The 12,789-nt window shown below is 42.6% G+C and overlaps 1 long non-coding RNA gene across 4 annotated transcripts; it reads left to right on the top strand.

Moving 5' to 3' along the window:
• The first annotated feature begins 2,203 nt into the window (after positions 1-2,203).
• LOC115175847 (uncharacterized) lies at positions 2,204-12,780 on the top strand. Of its 4 annotated transcripts, none has more exons than XR_003872111.1 (7): positions 2,204-2,464; positions 9,535-9,696; positions 9,863-10,034; positions 10,233-10,392; positions 11,001-11,166; positions 11,300-11,335; positions 11,534-12,780. It is a non-coding gene; the product is annotated as an uncharacterized LOC115175847 (long non-coding RNA). The 4 variants fall into 4 exon arrangements; XR_003872112.1 differs by lacking the exon at positions 2,204-2,464 and adding an exon at positions 8,686-9,374; XR_003872110.1 differs by lacking the exon at positions 2,204-2,464 and having other exon boundaries at positions 8,686-9,696.
• Positions 12,781-12,789: the final 9 nt, after the last annotated feature.

Here is a 12,789-nt window from a genome sequence, read left to right as displayed (position 1 = left end):
CTGCGCTGGGAAGGATGGTCTCGGGCTCCGGGGTAATAGCCGTGGGGCTACAACAGCGAGACAGTGCATCCAGCTTGACATTCTTGGATCCCGGCCGATATGAGAGGGAGAAGTTGAACCGTGTGAACAGCAGGGCCCATCTAGCTTGCCTGGAGTTGAGGCGTTTGGCGGTGTGGAGATGCTCCAGATTTTTGTGGTGGGTCCATACGATGAACGGGTGTTCCCGCCCCTTCCAACCAGTGCCTCCATTCCTTCAACGCCATCTTCACTGTGTGAAGCTCACGATTTCCCACATCGTAGTTTTTCTCCGTGGCCTTGAGGCGATGGGAAAAGAAGGCACAGTGATGTAGCTTCAGGTCCAGGGCAGAACGCTGGGACAGGACCAACCCCACTCCTACATCAGACGCATCATCCTCCACCACGAACTGACGGGAAGGGTCAGGATGAACCAGGATGGGAGCAGTGGTGAAGCGGTGTTTGAGGTCCCGGGAACGCCCGGTCAGCAGCAGGGGGCCTCGTGAACGGAATCTTGGGAGAGGTGAATGCTGACAGGGGAAGCCAGCGTGCTGTAACCCCGGATGAAGCGGCGATAGTAGTTGGCGAATCCCAGAAAATGTTGCAACTGCAGCCTGGGCGAAGGCTGGGGCCAGTCCACCACCTCTCCCACTTTCCCGGGATCCATCTGGACACTCCCAACAGAGATGATGTACCCCAGAAAGGGGATGGTGGAGCGATGGAACTCGCTCTTCTCTGCCTTAACAAACAGCTAGTTCTCTAGGAGGCGTTGAAGAACCTGTCGGGCGTGGAGCACATGTTCTTGGGGGGCGCGGGGAGAAGATGAGGATGTCATCAATGTAAATGAAGACGAACCGGTTCAACATGTCACGGAGAACATCATTTACCAGAGCCTGGAACACAGCAGGGGCGTTGGTGAGGCCAAATGGCATGACCAAATACTCGTAGTGGCCGCTGGCCTTGTGGAAGGCGGTCTTCCACTCATCCCCCTCCTGTATCCGCACCAGGTGGTATGCGTTCCGTAGATCCAGCTTGGAAAACACAGTGGCCCCCTGGAGTGGCTCAAAGGCCGAGGAGATGAGTGGTAGCGGTTCTTCACCGTTATGCCATTGAGTCCCCGGTAGTTGATGCACGGGCGCAATGCTTTGTCCTTCTCCACAAAGAAGAATCCTGTGCCAGCAGGAGAGGACGAAGGACATATAAATCCTGCAACTAGGGAGTCCCCAATGTAGGTGTCCATAGCCTTGGTCTCCAGTCCCGACAGCGAGTACAGTCGTCCCCGGGGCGGAGTGGTGCTAGGGAGAAGGTCAATCCCACAGTCATATAGTCAGTGCAGTGGAAGCGAAGTGGCCTAGTCTTTGTTGAACACCTCCCAAAGGTCCTGGTACACCGCGGGAATGGCAGAGAGGTCTGGGGCACCTTCGGAGCCCCCAGAACGATGTCCCGGGGCAGGTTGCGCTGACTTCATACACTGGCCATGGCAGAATGGACTCCAGCCCATGATGGCACCAGTAGACCAGTTGGTGAGGGGATTGTGTCGCTGGAGCCAAGAGAACCCCAAAACCACAAATCTGAGGAGACTTGATGAGCAGGAATTTAATAGTCTTGCTGTTATTCCCTGACACCTGTAGGTTGATGGGAGTGGTAATATGAGTGACCCGGCCTATAGAGCGCCCGTCCAGCGCTCTAACATCCATGGGAGTGGAGAGGGGCTGTTCAGCTCGGAAGCCAGAGTTAATGAGGACCCAGAGAGATTTAGACTGGTTTCCCCACAGTAGAATGTGCCCAGCTCTACCTAGTTGCATACGCTCGGGAAGCGGTGAGTCAGCAGTCGTCGGCGACTCTCAGGGAAGTTCAGGAAGCCTTGGGTTCTCTCGGCAATGGGATCGTCTTGGACTTCCGGGATGACTTGGAGGCAAAGTGAAATCCCTGGACGTACAAGCAAAGTCGAATTTCCTCCTGGGGCTCCTGAGAAGGTAGAGTAACCAATGAGATGGCGCTGCTAGCAGCTGGGTTACAGAGGTGTTACCACCGTGGTAGGCTGCCTCCCAAACAACCCACGGAATTCCTCCAGCAAAATGTCCAATGCCCAGTCATGGCGTTCAGCCAACGTGAACAAAACGAATTGGCAACAGACAAACAGAGAACACAGGTATAAATAAACAGGGGATAATGGAGAAGATGGGCAACACCTGGAAGGGGTGGAGACAATCACAAAAGACAGGTGAAACAGATCAGGGTGTGACATTATCTTCATTTGTCATCCAAACTGGTTGCATTTCGGATGCAGTCTGGCTATTAGGTAATTTTCCATAACAAGGAACTGTATGTACCCGAGCTCCCCTCTGTATTCAAAAACGAAACTTCAGATTCCTGTTATGAGGCGTAGAGGCAGAGGAACAGACAGATGCAGCAGTGTTGGAGAAAACATCTGAAAAGTTTGTCTGAGGTTTGTGCTCTTTATACATATTTCATCTTCAGTAAGTTTTTAGAAAACTGTTATACGCTTTAAAGGCATTCATATAAAACATAACAGGGTATTACACTATAGCAGGGCTCTCCAACCCTGTTCCTGGAGAGCTACCCTCCTGTAGGTTTTCGCTCCAACCCCAGTTGTAACTGACCTGATTCAGTTTATCAACCAGCTAATTATTAAAATCAGGTGTGCTAGATTAGGGTTGGAGCGAAAATCTACAGGACAGTAAGTAGCTCTCCAGGAATAGAGTTGGAGAGCCCTGCACTATAGCATATCGGATGCAGTGACATGAAAAACACTGCTTTTATTGATTTTCAGAGTGGTGATCAAATTGTATGCATATAGAAAATTGTTTCACCACAGTAATTTATAAAAAAAATACAACAATACATTTTGTAATGAAATTCTTTTTTTTTCCCAATAGAGACACCTTTTCTGTGAAATGTCTGCTTGCCAATTCACAGTAACCAGTCAAACAGGTTCATGTGTGTTGTCTGTGTGTGTTGTGTGTTCACCAGGCTAACCCATCCTGAACTCCTAAATATAGCCACTGTCTCTGGGGGTGAGAGCCGGGGAACAACACAATGAATCTTCCTCAAGTCATCAGCTCTAAGATATTAATTGTTAGGTGGGTCGTTCTTGAATTGCGGTGGCATTTGTGTCACTTGCAACCATAAAAACCCCTAAAATTAAATAGTTAGACCTCATACATGTTTTTTTAATTTTATATTGTACGTGTCTTCTTTGGGAAGACACATTTCAGTTGAATACATTCAGCTGTACAACTGACTAGGTATCCCCCTTTCCCTTTATCAGTGATAAAACATCATGCAAGGTCTTTATACTGCAAAACTTTATTTTATAAGCAAATTGGGTTGTCCCAGTAGTGATGAGTTATCTTTGAACAAGCTTACATTCTATATCTGTGTAGAGAAACAGAAAGTCATCTTGTGAGATCAGGATGGTTCGTACAAGCTTGTGATGAGTAGAGTTGTAGTGACATGTTTTTGGGATTAAGAGATCTATTATTTTGAATGCTAGAAAGTTATTTCATGTATTGCATCGATCCATAGAAACAAACGTTATTAAAATACATATTTTTTTTACAAATATGTTTCCCTTAGTTTTATGTCATTAGTATTACCACCTTAAAATCACCAATTACTAAGATATACAAGGACTTTGAGCATTTCCTCCAATGACAAACTGATATCAGGGGAGGATTCTATATTAAATAAAATTATTAGTAGTTATTGTAGGCAGTTTTTCACACCTTGTTGATTGATGAGCGGGGACTTCCTCCTAGGATGTAAATATCACACCCATTTTCTTGAGTGGCTGGGGCATTACCACATGTTGTATGTAAACATCACACCCATTGTTCTGATTACAGTATCGAGGCTATAAGGAGGGGTCCTAATTTCTGTGTGCAGACATGTTGTGAAAGGTTTTGGTGGGGTGATTAAGGGGTTATTGTATTGGGGCCTATGTTGACATGGTGGGGGTTTATGTGATTGGTTAGTATTTTCTGAAGTATCTGTTCTATATCTGAGAGATACAGTAAGGTCAGGAAATTGTATTTCGTTTTTTTTAATCGCTTTGGTACCATTTTCACAAGTATGTGGTGAAATTTCACAACTCTTAGTACCAAACTCAATACAGATCATCAAAAAGGCTGTTTTTTTCAAAACGTTAAGCACATTTTCAATTGACTAATTACACACAAAATCAGTTACTTTTTCACCAAACCTAATCAGTGTTTAATCTAGAAATACCTTTCATATAAAGTAATTGCCTTTCACAATACAATGCTCACAATACTTATTCATATAATTCTCTTGTCATGTTTAAATACATTTGACCACCACTTAATCCAACTGCACTTAATGGTTAATTACTTAACCGTTTGGTAAACCTATAGATTTTAAACTAGTTTGTCTACTATATGGATATTGAGAACTACATAAATAAAATGTGTGTTTGTAAAGTATAAACATCTAAGTTCTAGGTATGATACATGATAACCGTTACTGCTAATTGATTTCACATAGTGGTCACCACAATTGGTCACCATATAAAAGGGTGTGTGTGAACACTTGCAATTTCTTTCAACATGGAGCAGGATAGACAGCAAGGGAGAGGAAGAAACCAAAGAGCTTGTGGACAAGGGGCCCGTCAGAGAGGTGGGCATGGGGCCCATCAAAGAGGCGGGCATCAGAGAGGGGGAGGCAGACGGCAGGGAACTGTTGTGTCTAATGAAGCCTAATGAAGTCCGCGCCATCATTGTTGACCATGTGCCGAGTGCTGTAGCACGTAAAAAAAAAAGTCCGTCCTTGGTTGCAACACTCACTACTGAGTTTCGAACTGCCTCTGGAAGCAACATCAGCACAATAACTTTTTGTCAGGAGCTTCATGAAATGTGTTTCCATGGCCGAGCAGCCGCACACAAGCCTAAGATCACCATGCGCAATGCCAAGCATCGGCTGGAGTGGCGTAAAGCTTGCCGCCATTGTACTCTGGAGCAGTGGAAACGCGTTCTCTGGGTGATGAATCATGCTTCAAATTCTGGCAGTCCGACTGACGAATCTGAGTTTGGCGGATGCCAGGAGAACACTACCTGCCGACTGCATAGTGGCAACTTTAAAGTTTGATGGAGGAGGAATAATGGTCTGGGGCTGTTTTTCATGGTTCTAGCTAGGCCCCTTAGTTCCAGTGAAGGGAAATTTTAACACTACAGCATACAGTTTGAGGAAGGCCCTTCCCTGTTTCAGCATGACATTGCGGCCATGCACAAAGCGAGGTGCATACAGAAATGGTTTGTTGAGGTCCGTGTGGAATAACTTGATGGTCCTGCACAGAGCCCTGACCTCAACTCGATCAAACACCTTTGGGATGAATTGGGACGCCTACTGCGAGCCAGGCCTAATCGCCCAACATGAGTGCCCGACTTCACTAATGCTGTTGTGGCTAAATGGAAGCAAGTCCCCGCAGAAATGTTCCAACATCTAGTGGAAAACCTTCCCAGAAGAGTGGAGGGGGGAACCAACTCCATATTAATAACCATGATTTTGGAATGACATGTTCAATGAGCAGGTGTCAACATAGTTTTGGTCATGTACTGTAGTGTATACTTCCATACATTTTTTCCAACTTATACCAGGGAACCTTCAGACGAGTCTTGTGAGGCCTGTGGGCATCCTAGAGCAAAACAACCGACATGTACATGTTATGCATGCTGTTTTCCTAAACTCTAGTTCTACATAATGTAGCTGAAAATGTATAAATGTTCATACATTAAAATAAAACATTTGTTTAAATAAAAATGTTCATAAATAACAATAAATACTGTATACCGCTGCATAGCTCATAATGTCAACAAAATCTGACACCTAAAACAGACAAACTTGTAACGGGCCTTGTTGCAGACATTGTTACAACGTCATTAAAACCTTTAAAAAGGAGTTCATGAAACCATCTAACCATGGATGAATCTATACATATTGATTACAGAAGACTAGTGCCACACATTGATTAACTATGCACTTTTTTTTTTTTTTTTTTTAATTTGTACCATTACGAGGCATTAGGAATGGTGTCCGTTCATATAGATTTTGTTGGATTTGTTGAATGTAAATAGGATAGGTCTACATTTTAAAAATGATACACTGGTTGTGTTGTAGTTTGATGCATGAGTGGTGCGGTCTAAAGATGTTGGTGATGTAGCTAGCTATTACAGCTCTAGTTTGTGAAAGTGAAGTGGTGTGTACATGAACTGTTTTGGACTTACACCATTCTACTTTAGTATTAGATTAAAATGCTTTTAAACAACTCTGATAACTAGAGGTCGACCGATTATGATTTTAAAGCCGATACCGATTATTGGAGGACCAAAAAAGGCCGATACCAATTACAATCGGCCGATTTAAAAAAATTTTTTTTATATATATATATATAAATAAAAAATAATGACAATTACAACAATACTGAATGAACAATGAACACTTATTTTAACTTAATAAAATACATCAATAAAATCAATTTAGTCTCAGATAAATAATGAAACATGTTCAATTTGGTTTAAATAATGCAAAAACAGTGTTGGAGAAGTAAAAGTGCAATATGTGCCATGTTAAAAAGCTAACGTTTAAGTTCCTTGCTCAGAACATGAGAACATATGAAAGCTGGTGGTTCCTTTTAACATGATTCTTCAATTATTCCCAGGTAAGGCTGGCCCTCGCTACATATTCGTCACCAGACCCACTGGCTCCAGGTCATCTATAGGTCTATGCTAGGTATAGCTCCGCCTTATCTCATCTCACTGGTCACGATAACAACACCCACCCATAGCACGCGCTCAAGCAGGTATATCTCACTGGTCATCCCCAAAGCCAACACCTCCTTTGGCCGCCTTTCCTTCCAGTTCTCTGCTGCCAGTGACTGGAACGAATTGCAAAAATCGTTGAAGCTGTAGACTTACATTTCCCTCTCTAACTTTACACATCAGCTGTCTGAGCAGCTAACCGATCGCTGCAGCTGTACATAGTCCATCTGTAAATAGCCTACCCAATCTACCTACCTCATCCCCATATTGTTTTTATTTACTTTGCTGCTCTTTTGCACACCATCTGCTCATCATCATCTGCTCATCTATCACTCCAGTGTTAATCTGCTAAATTGTAATTACTTTGCTACTATGGCCTATTTATTGCCTTACCTCCTCATGCCATTTGCACACACTGTATATAGATTTTTCTTTCTCTATTGTGTTATTGACTGTACGCTTGTTTATTCCATGTGTAACTCTGTTGTTTCTGTCGCACTACTTTGCTTTATCTTGGCCAGGTCACAGTTGTAAATGAGAACTTGTTCTCAACTAGCTTATCTGGTTAAAAAAAAAGTGAAATAAAAATAAAATAAATATGTTTTAGGTTGTAGTTATTATAGGACTATTTATCTCTATACCATTTGTATTTCATATACCTTTGACTATTGGATGTTCTAATAGATACTTTAGTATTGCCAGCCTAATCTCGGGAGTTGATATGCTTGAAGCACAGCGAAGAGCTGCTGGCAAATGCAGGAAAGTGTTGTTTGAATGAATGCTTACGAGCCTGCTGCTGCCTACGACCGCTCAGTCAGACTGCTCTATCAAATCATAGACTAAATTATAATATAATAACACAGAAATACGAGCCTTAGGTCATTAATATGGTCAAATCCGGAAACTATCATTTCGAAAACAAAACGTTTATTCTTTCAGTGAAATACAGAACCGTTCTGTATTTTATCTGGCATCCATAAGTCTAAATATTGCTGTTACATTGCACAACCTTCAATGTTATGTCATAATTATGTAAAATTCTGGCAAATTAGTTCGTAACGATCAGGCGGCCCAAACTGTTGCATATACCCTGACTCTGCGTGCAATGAACGCAAGAGAAGTGACACAATTTCCCTAGTTAATATTGCCTGCTAACATGAATTTCCTTTAACTAAATATGCAGGTTTAAAAATATATACTTCTGTGTATTGATTAAGAAAGGCATTGATGTTTATGGTTAGGTACAATCGTACAACGATTGTGCTTTTATCGCAAATGTGCCTTTGTTAAATCATCCCCCGTTTGGCGAAGTTTGCTGTCTTTTGTTAGGAAGAAATGGTCTTCACACAGTTTGCAATGAGCCAGGCGGCCCAAACTGCTGTATATACCCTGACTCTGTTGCACAGAACGCAAGAGAAGTGACACAATTTCCCTAGTTAAAAGAAACGCGTTAGCAGGCAATATTAATTAAATATGCAGGTTTAAAAATATCTACTTGTGTATTGATTCTAAGAAAGGCGTTGATGTTTAGGTACATTGGTGCAACGACAGTGCTTTTTCGTGAATGCGCTTGTTAAATCACCCGTTTGGCGAAGTAGGCTGTGATTCAATGATAAATTAACAGGCACCGCATCGATTATATGCAACGCAGGACAAGCTAGATAAACTAGTAATATCAACCATGTGTAGTTAACTAGTGATTATGTTATTAAGATTGATTGTTTTATAAGATAAGTTTAATGCTAGCTAGCACCTTACCTTGGCTTCTTGCTGCACTCGTATAACAGGTAGTCAGCCCGCAACGCAGTCTCCTCGTGGAGCGCAATGTAATCGGCCATAATCGGTGTCCAAAAATGCCGATTACCGATTGTTATGAAAACTTGAAAATCGGCCCTAATTAAATCGGTCATTCCGATTAATCGGTCGAACTCTACTGATAACATTAGAAAACATGTCTACAACTCACAAGTACTATTTTACAATCCCATTAACTCGAGAGACAAGTACAGTATCGGAACCAATTCTCAATATTCACCTGAGTGGGATTCAAAAAAAAGAGTAAACTTTTGACATGTACTTTACTTATGCTACTTTTATATAGTATTATTCAGTGTCAGTGTATGCAGCATTAGATACTGTGGTGATGTGTTGTATTGCTTACCTTTTCCACATGCGAATAGTCCTTAACACTCGTGGGAATTGGCCTATATGGATAGGGCTAAACTAAAATGTTTCTTATAGAAGAAATAGAAAATGCATAAGCATGGTCACAATTCAGATATAGCAGTGCCGTTGAAGAACAAGAGCATGCATACTTGTTATGTTGTTACCCTGCATCCCCAACCATCACACAATTCTTGTTTTTTTACACAATCCAAAAACGCTAACAAAGCTGAGCCTCAGCTACAATAACGTTGGGAGGTCAGAGATGAAGAAGTCGTTTGCTGCTGGACAGAGCTGTCCACTTTGGGAACTAGACTTCAGCTTCAATGATTTGGAGGAATCTGGAGCGTGGTTCCTCAATGGACTTCTGGGTCAACAATGTAGGCTAGAGAAACTAGCGTGAGTGGAAATGTTTGCTTATCATCATCATCATCATCCTGACTTCATATTTTCGGATTTTGCGACCACATTTCTCTGACTAGCGGTGAACGTAATGTATTTTGTTTGCTTTAAAACATGTAAATAAATTATCCTCAGTATCGCTCCCTCTTCCTAATAGATTGTCTGGCTGTAATCTGACACATGAATCCCTAGAAACTCTGGCCTCAGCTCTCCAGTCACCATCTGATTGAGCTGGACCTCAGCGACAACAACCTGGGTGACAGATTCAATTGCTGGGAAATGGCCTGAGAAGTCCACATTGCAAACTAGCCAACCTAGGGTAAGTGCCGTTACAGTTTATTCAACAATTCCGGTAGTAATATTGCCATTTGTGGAGTTTATCAATAGTATGGGTGAACTAGCAGTACATGTTTTGAATAAACATGCAACACCTCACTAATATTTATGCAAGGGTACCATTATACTAAATAAACTAATTACTACAGATTGGCTGGCTGTTACCTTTCATATGGATGTCGTGAAACCCTGGTATCAGCATTCATGCCTCAAAACGCATGCCTGAGAGAGCTAGACATCAGCTACAACAACCTTGGGGACTGTGGAGTGAAACTGCTCTGTGCTGGACTGACGAGTCCACTGTCATATAGAGATACTGCAGTGAGTATTATTGTGTACCATACAGACAAGGCACAATGTTCCATGAAGGCAAAAAAAATCCATTTAGAAACATTTTTGTAGTGTCAATTTTATAACAAGTAATTGTTGCCTCAGCTTGCAATGCCTCACTTTATAGCATTTCTGGGCCTGTGCAGGTATGATATAACCTTTATATTCTACCTCGTCTCTGTCTCTTAGTCTGACGGAGTATATGCTGTTCAGATTTGGCCACAGTTTTGTGTTCATCCAACTCAAAGCTGAAAGAATTGGAACTACGAGACAATAACCTGCAAAACTCATGAGTTGCACTTGTCTCTGCTGTGCTCAGAGACATACATTGTGAAGTACAGAGATTGGGGTAAAAGCAGCTTTGCGGTGTATCATTTTAGTAATGATAGATACTGATTAAGCAAAATGGCAGGGTGAAACTGTACTGCATTATTATTTTAAAGATGTACCCCAATTTTGTGATATCCAATTGGTAGGTACAGTCTTGTCCCATTGCTGCAACTCCCGTACGGGTCGATAGCTATGCGCCCTCCGAAACACGACCCTGCCAAGCCGCACTGCTTCTTAACCCGGAAGCCAGCCGCACCAATGTGTCGAAGGAAACACCATACAGCTGGCGACTGAAGTCAGCGTGCATGTGCCCAGCCCGCCACAAGGAGTCACTAGAGCGCGATGGGACAAGGACATCCCGGCCGGCTAAACTCCCCTCACCCAGAACTCCCCTAACCCGCAAATTGTGCATTTAAAACTCCCTGGACATACAAAAGAACCCCCCCGCCCCCCCTCGATGGATTTGCTGTAAAAAAAAAAATTTAGAATGCAAAGTCGCACCCTTCTCTTTTGTTTAATCCGCTTTCTGAGAATCTGACATTTCTCTAAAGGGAAATGTTTTTCAAGACATATCAGATGCTAGTAAGGGGACAAGTTCTTGATTTTTGTCTCTTTGTGATTCTACAGCCAGACAACCTGCAGAGGAAGGCTGTATTTATCTGGCTTCGGCTCTGAGATACAACCCTTCACACCTGAAAGAGCTGGACCTGAGTTACAATCACCCAGGCGACTCTGGAGTGAAGCGGCTCTCTGCTGTACTGGAAGATCCACACAGCATGCTGAAGAAACTCAGGTAAACTCAAAAGAAAGAACAAAACCTTGATACTGAAGAAAATCTTTTTACCATCTCAGGGTTTCTGCGCTTCTGTACCAAACTATATTGACTGAATCTGAATCACTGACTGGGCCTTCGATTTTCTCCACAGAGTGGATCACGGTGGGGAATGCAGGGCCGAGAAAATGTAAGTCTGTGCTAGATAGGAATTACAATTAAATGTGGGCTACAAGTAGTCAAACAAAACATTTTACACATGTTAACATTAACGTGAGAGAATTTGTACACTCTTGTATAAAGTAATACACTGGTTCAGTTGTGTTCCGTTTACCCAAACACAAAGCCTGACACTAGCCATTTTTCTTATTGCCCTCAAACTTGTCAGTAGATGCCGTTCTGCTCAGTCTGGACCCAAACAGAGCGCACCCACACCTGTCACTCTCAAAGGGGAACCGAGAGGTGACGCGAAACGTAGAGAACCAGCAACCTCTTGATCACCCAGATAGAATTCAGCAGTGTCACCAAGCTCTGGGCAAAGAGTATCTGACTTCACACTGTTACTAGCCACATATAAAATAATCAACAGGAAAGGCGAGGGCTTGGAAAGCATGATCAGGATGAATAACACGTCCTTTAGCTTGGTCTGTCATCGTGAAGGCTATCACTTCTGTCACAATGGGAGGATCATTAAATTAGCCACTCCACTTCCTCAAAAATAATTGGGGTGTGTCTGGACTGGCCGGCTGGCACTCTAGCCTTCTACAGTGTCGCCAGTGACAGTGACCCACCTGTATACATTCCACACCACGTTTACCGAGCCCCTCCATCCCGCGTTTGGAGTTTACATGGGCTCAAAGCTGACACTTTGCCAGTTAGACTAGAGAGTCAATCAGCATATATTCAGTGCATACAGAGTAGTACATTACATATGAGATGTGGTAGTAAAATGTGTGTCTACTGTAGTCCATCTGCTGCATTGCATTGTACTAATTGTGTATATAGAAGTTACTGCTGACCTCACAATCTATTGCATAGTGTTAGGTTCTAATTCTCAGAGTAAACTCGGACACTATGAAAGCTTAAACCAAGTTTATTCTTCCCAGAGAATCAATACAGCTTCATTAGACAACGACATTTCACACAAGCACTGATTTAGCCCTTTCTCCTATGCAGTCTTTTCCTACACATCTGAACAGCCAATGCATCTCTGTTGCTAAACAGAACCTTAGTGATATCTGTTCTTCATCTGACCTGACCTCTACCCCAAAGTGCTCACTCCCCAATTCAAGGCTGTCATGGTGATTGGTACCAGACTGTGTCTCTTCTCCTCTCATAGGAACCCTGATGGCTACCAATAACATATCCTGACAATGTAAACGTTATACATTACCCACTCTCCCTCAGTGACATGAATAAGTATATTTCATATTCTCAGAAGCCAACAAAATGGATAATAAAAACTACTGTATAGTATATGAATGTTAATGTAGCATATTTTTCAGTCAGTTCTGGAAACTACAACTTTGAACTTATTGTTTAAAATAGTCAAACACTGCTCTTGAACCACTCATAATAAGGCCTAGTTAATGGTTGGTGTCATAGTACAGCAATAAAACGATCACTGAACGCAAATAACAGTCT

This window comes from Salmo trutta, chromosome 36 (assembly GCF_901001165.1).
Source record: "Salmo trutta chromosome 36, fSalTru1.1, whole genome shotgun sequence".
Lineage (NCBI taxonomy): Eukaryota > Metazoa > Chordata > Actinopteri > Salmoniformes > Salmonidae > Salmo > Salmo trutta.
This window is presented reverse-complemented; position numbering and strand designations above follow the sequence as displayed.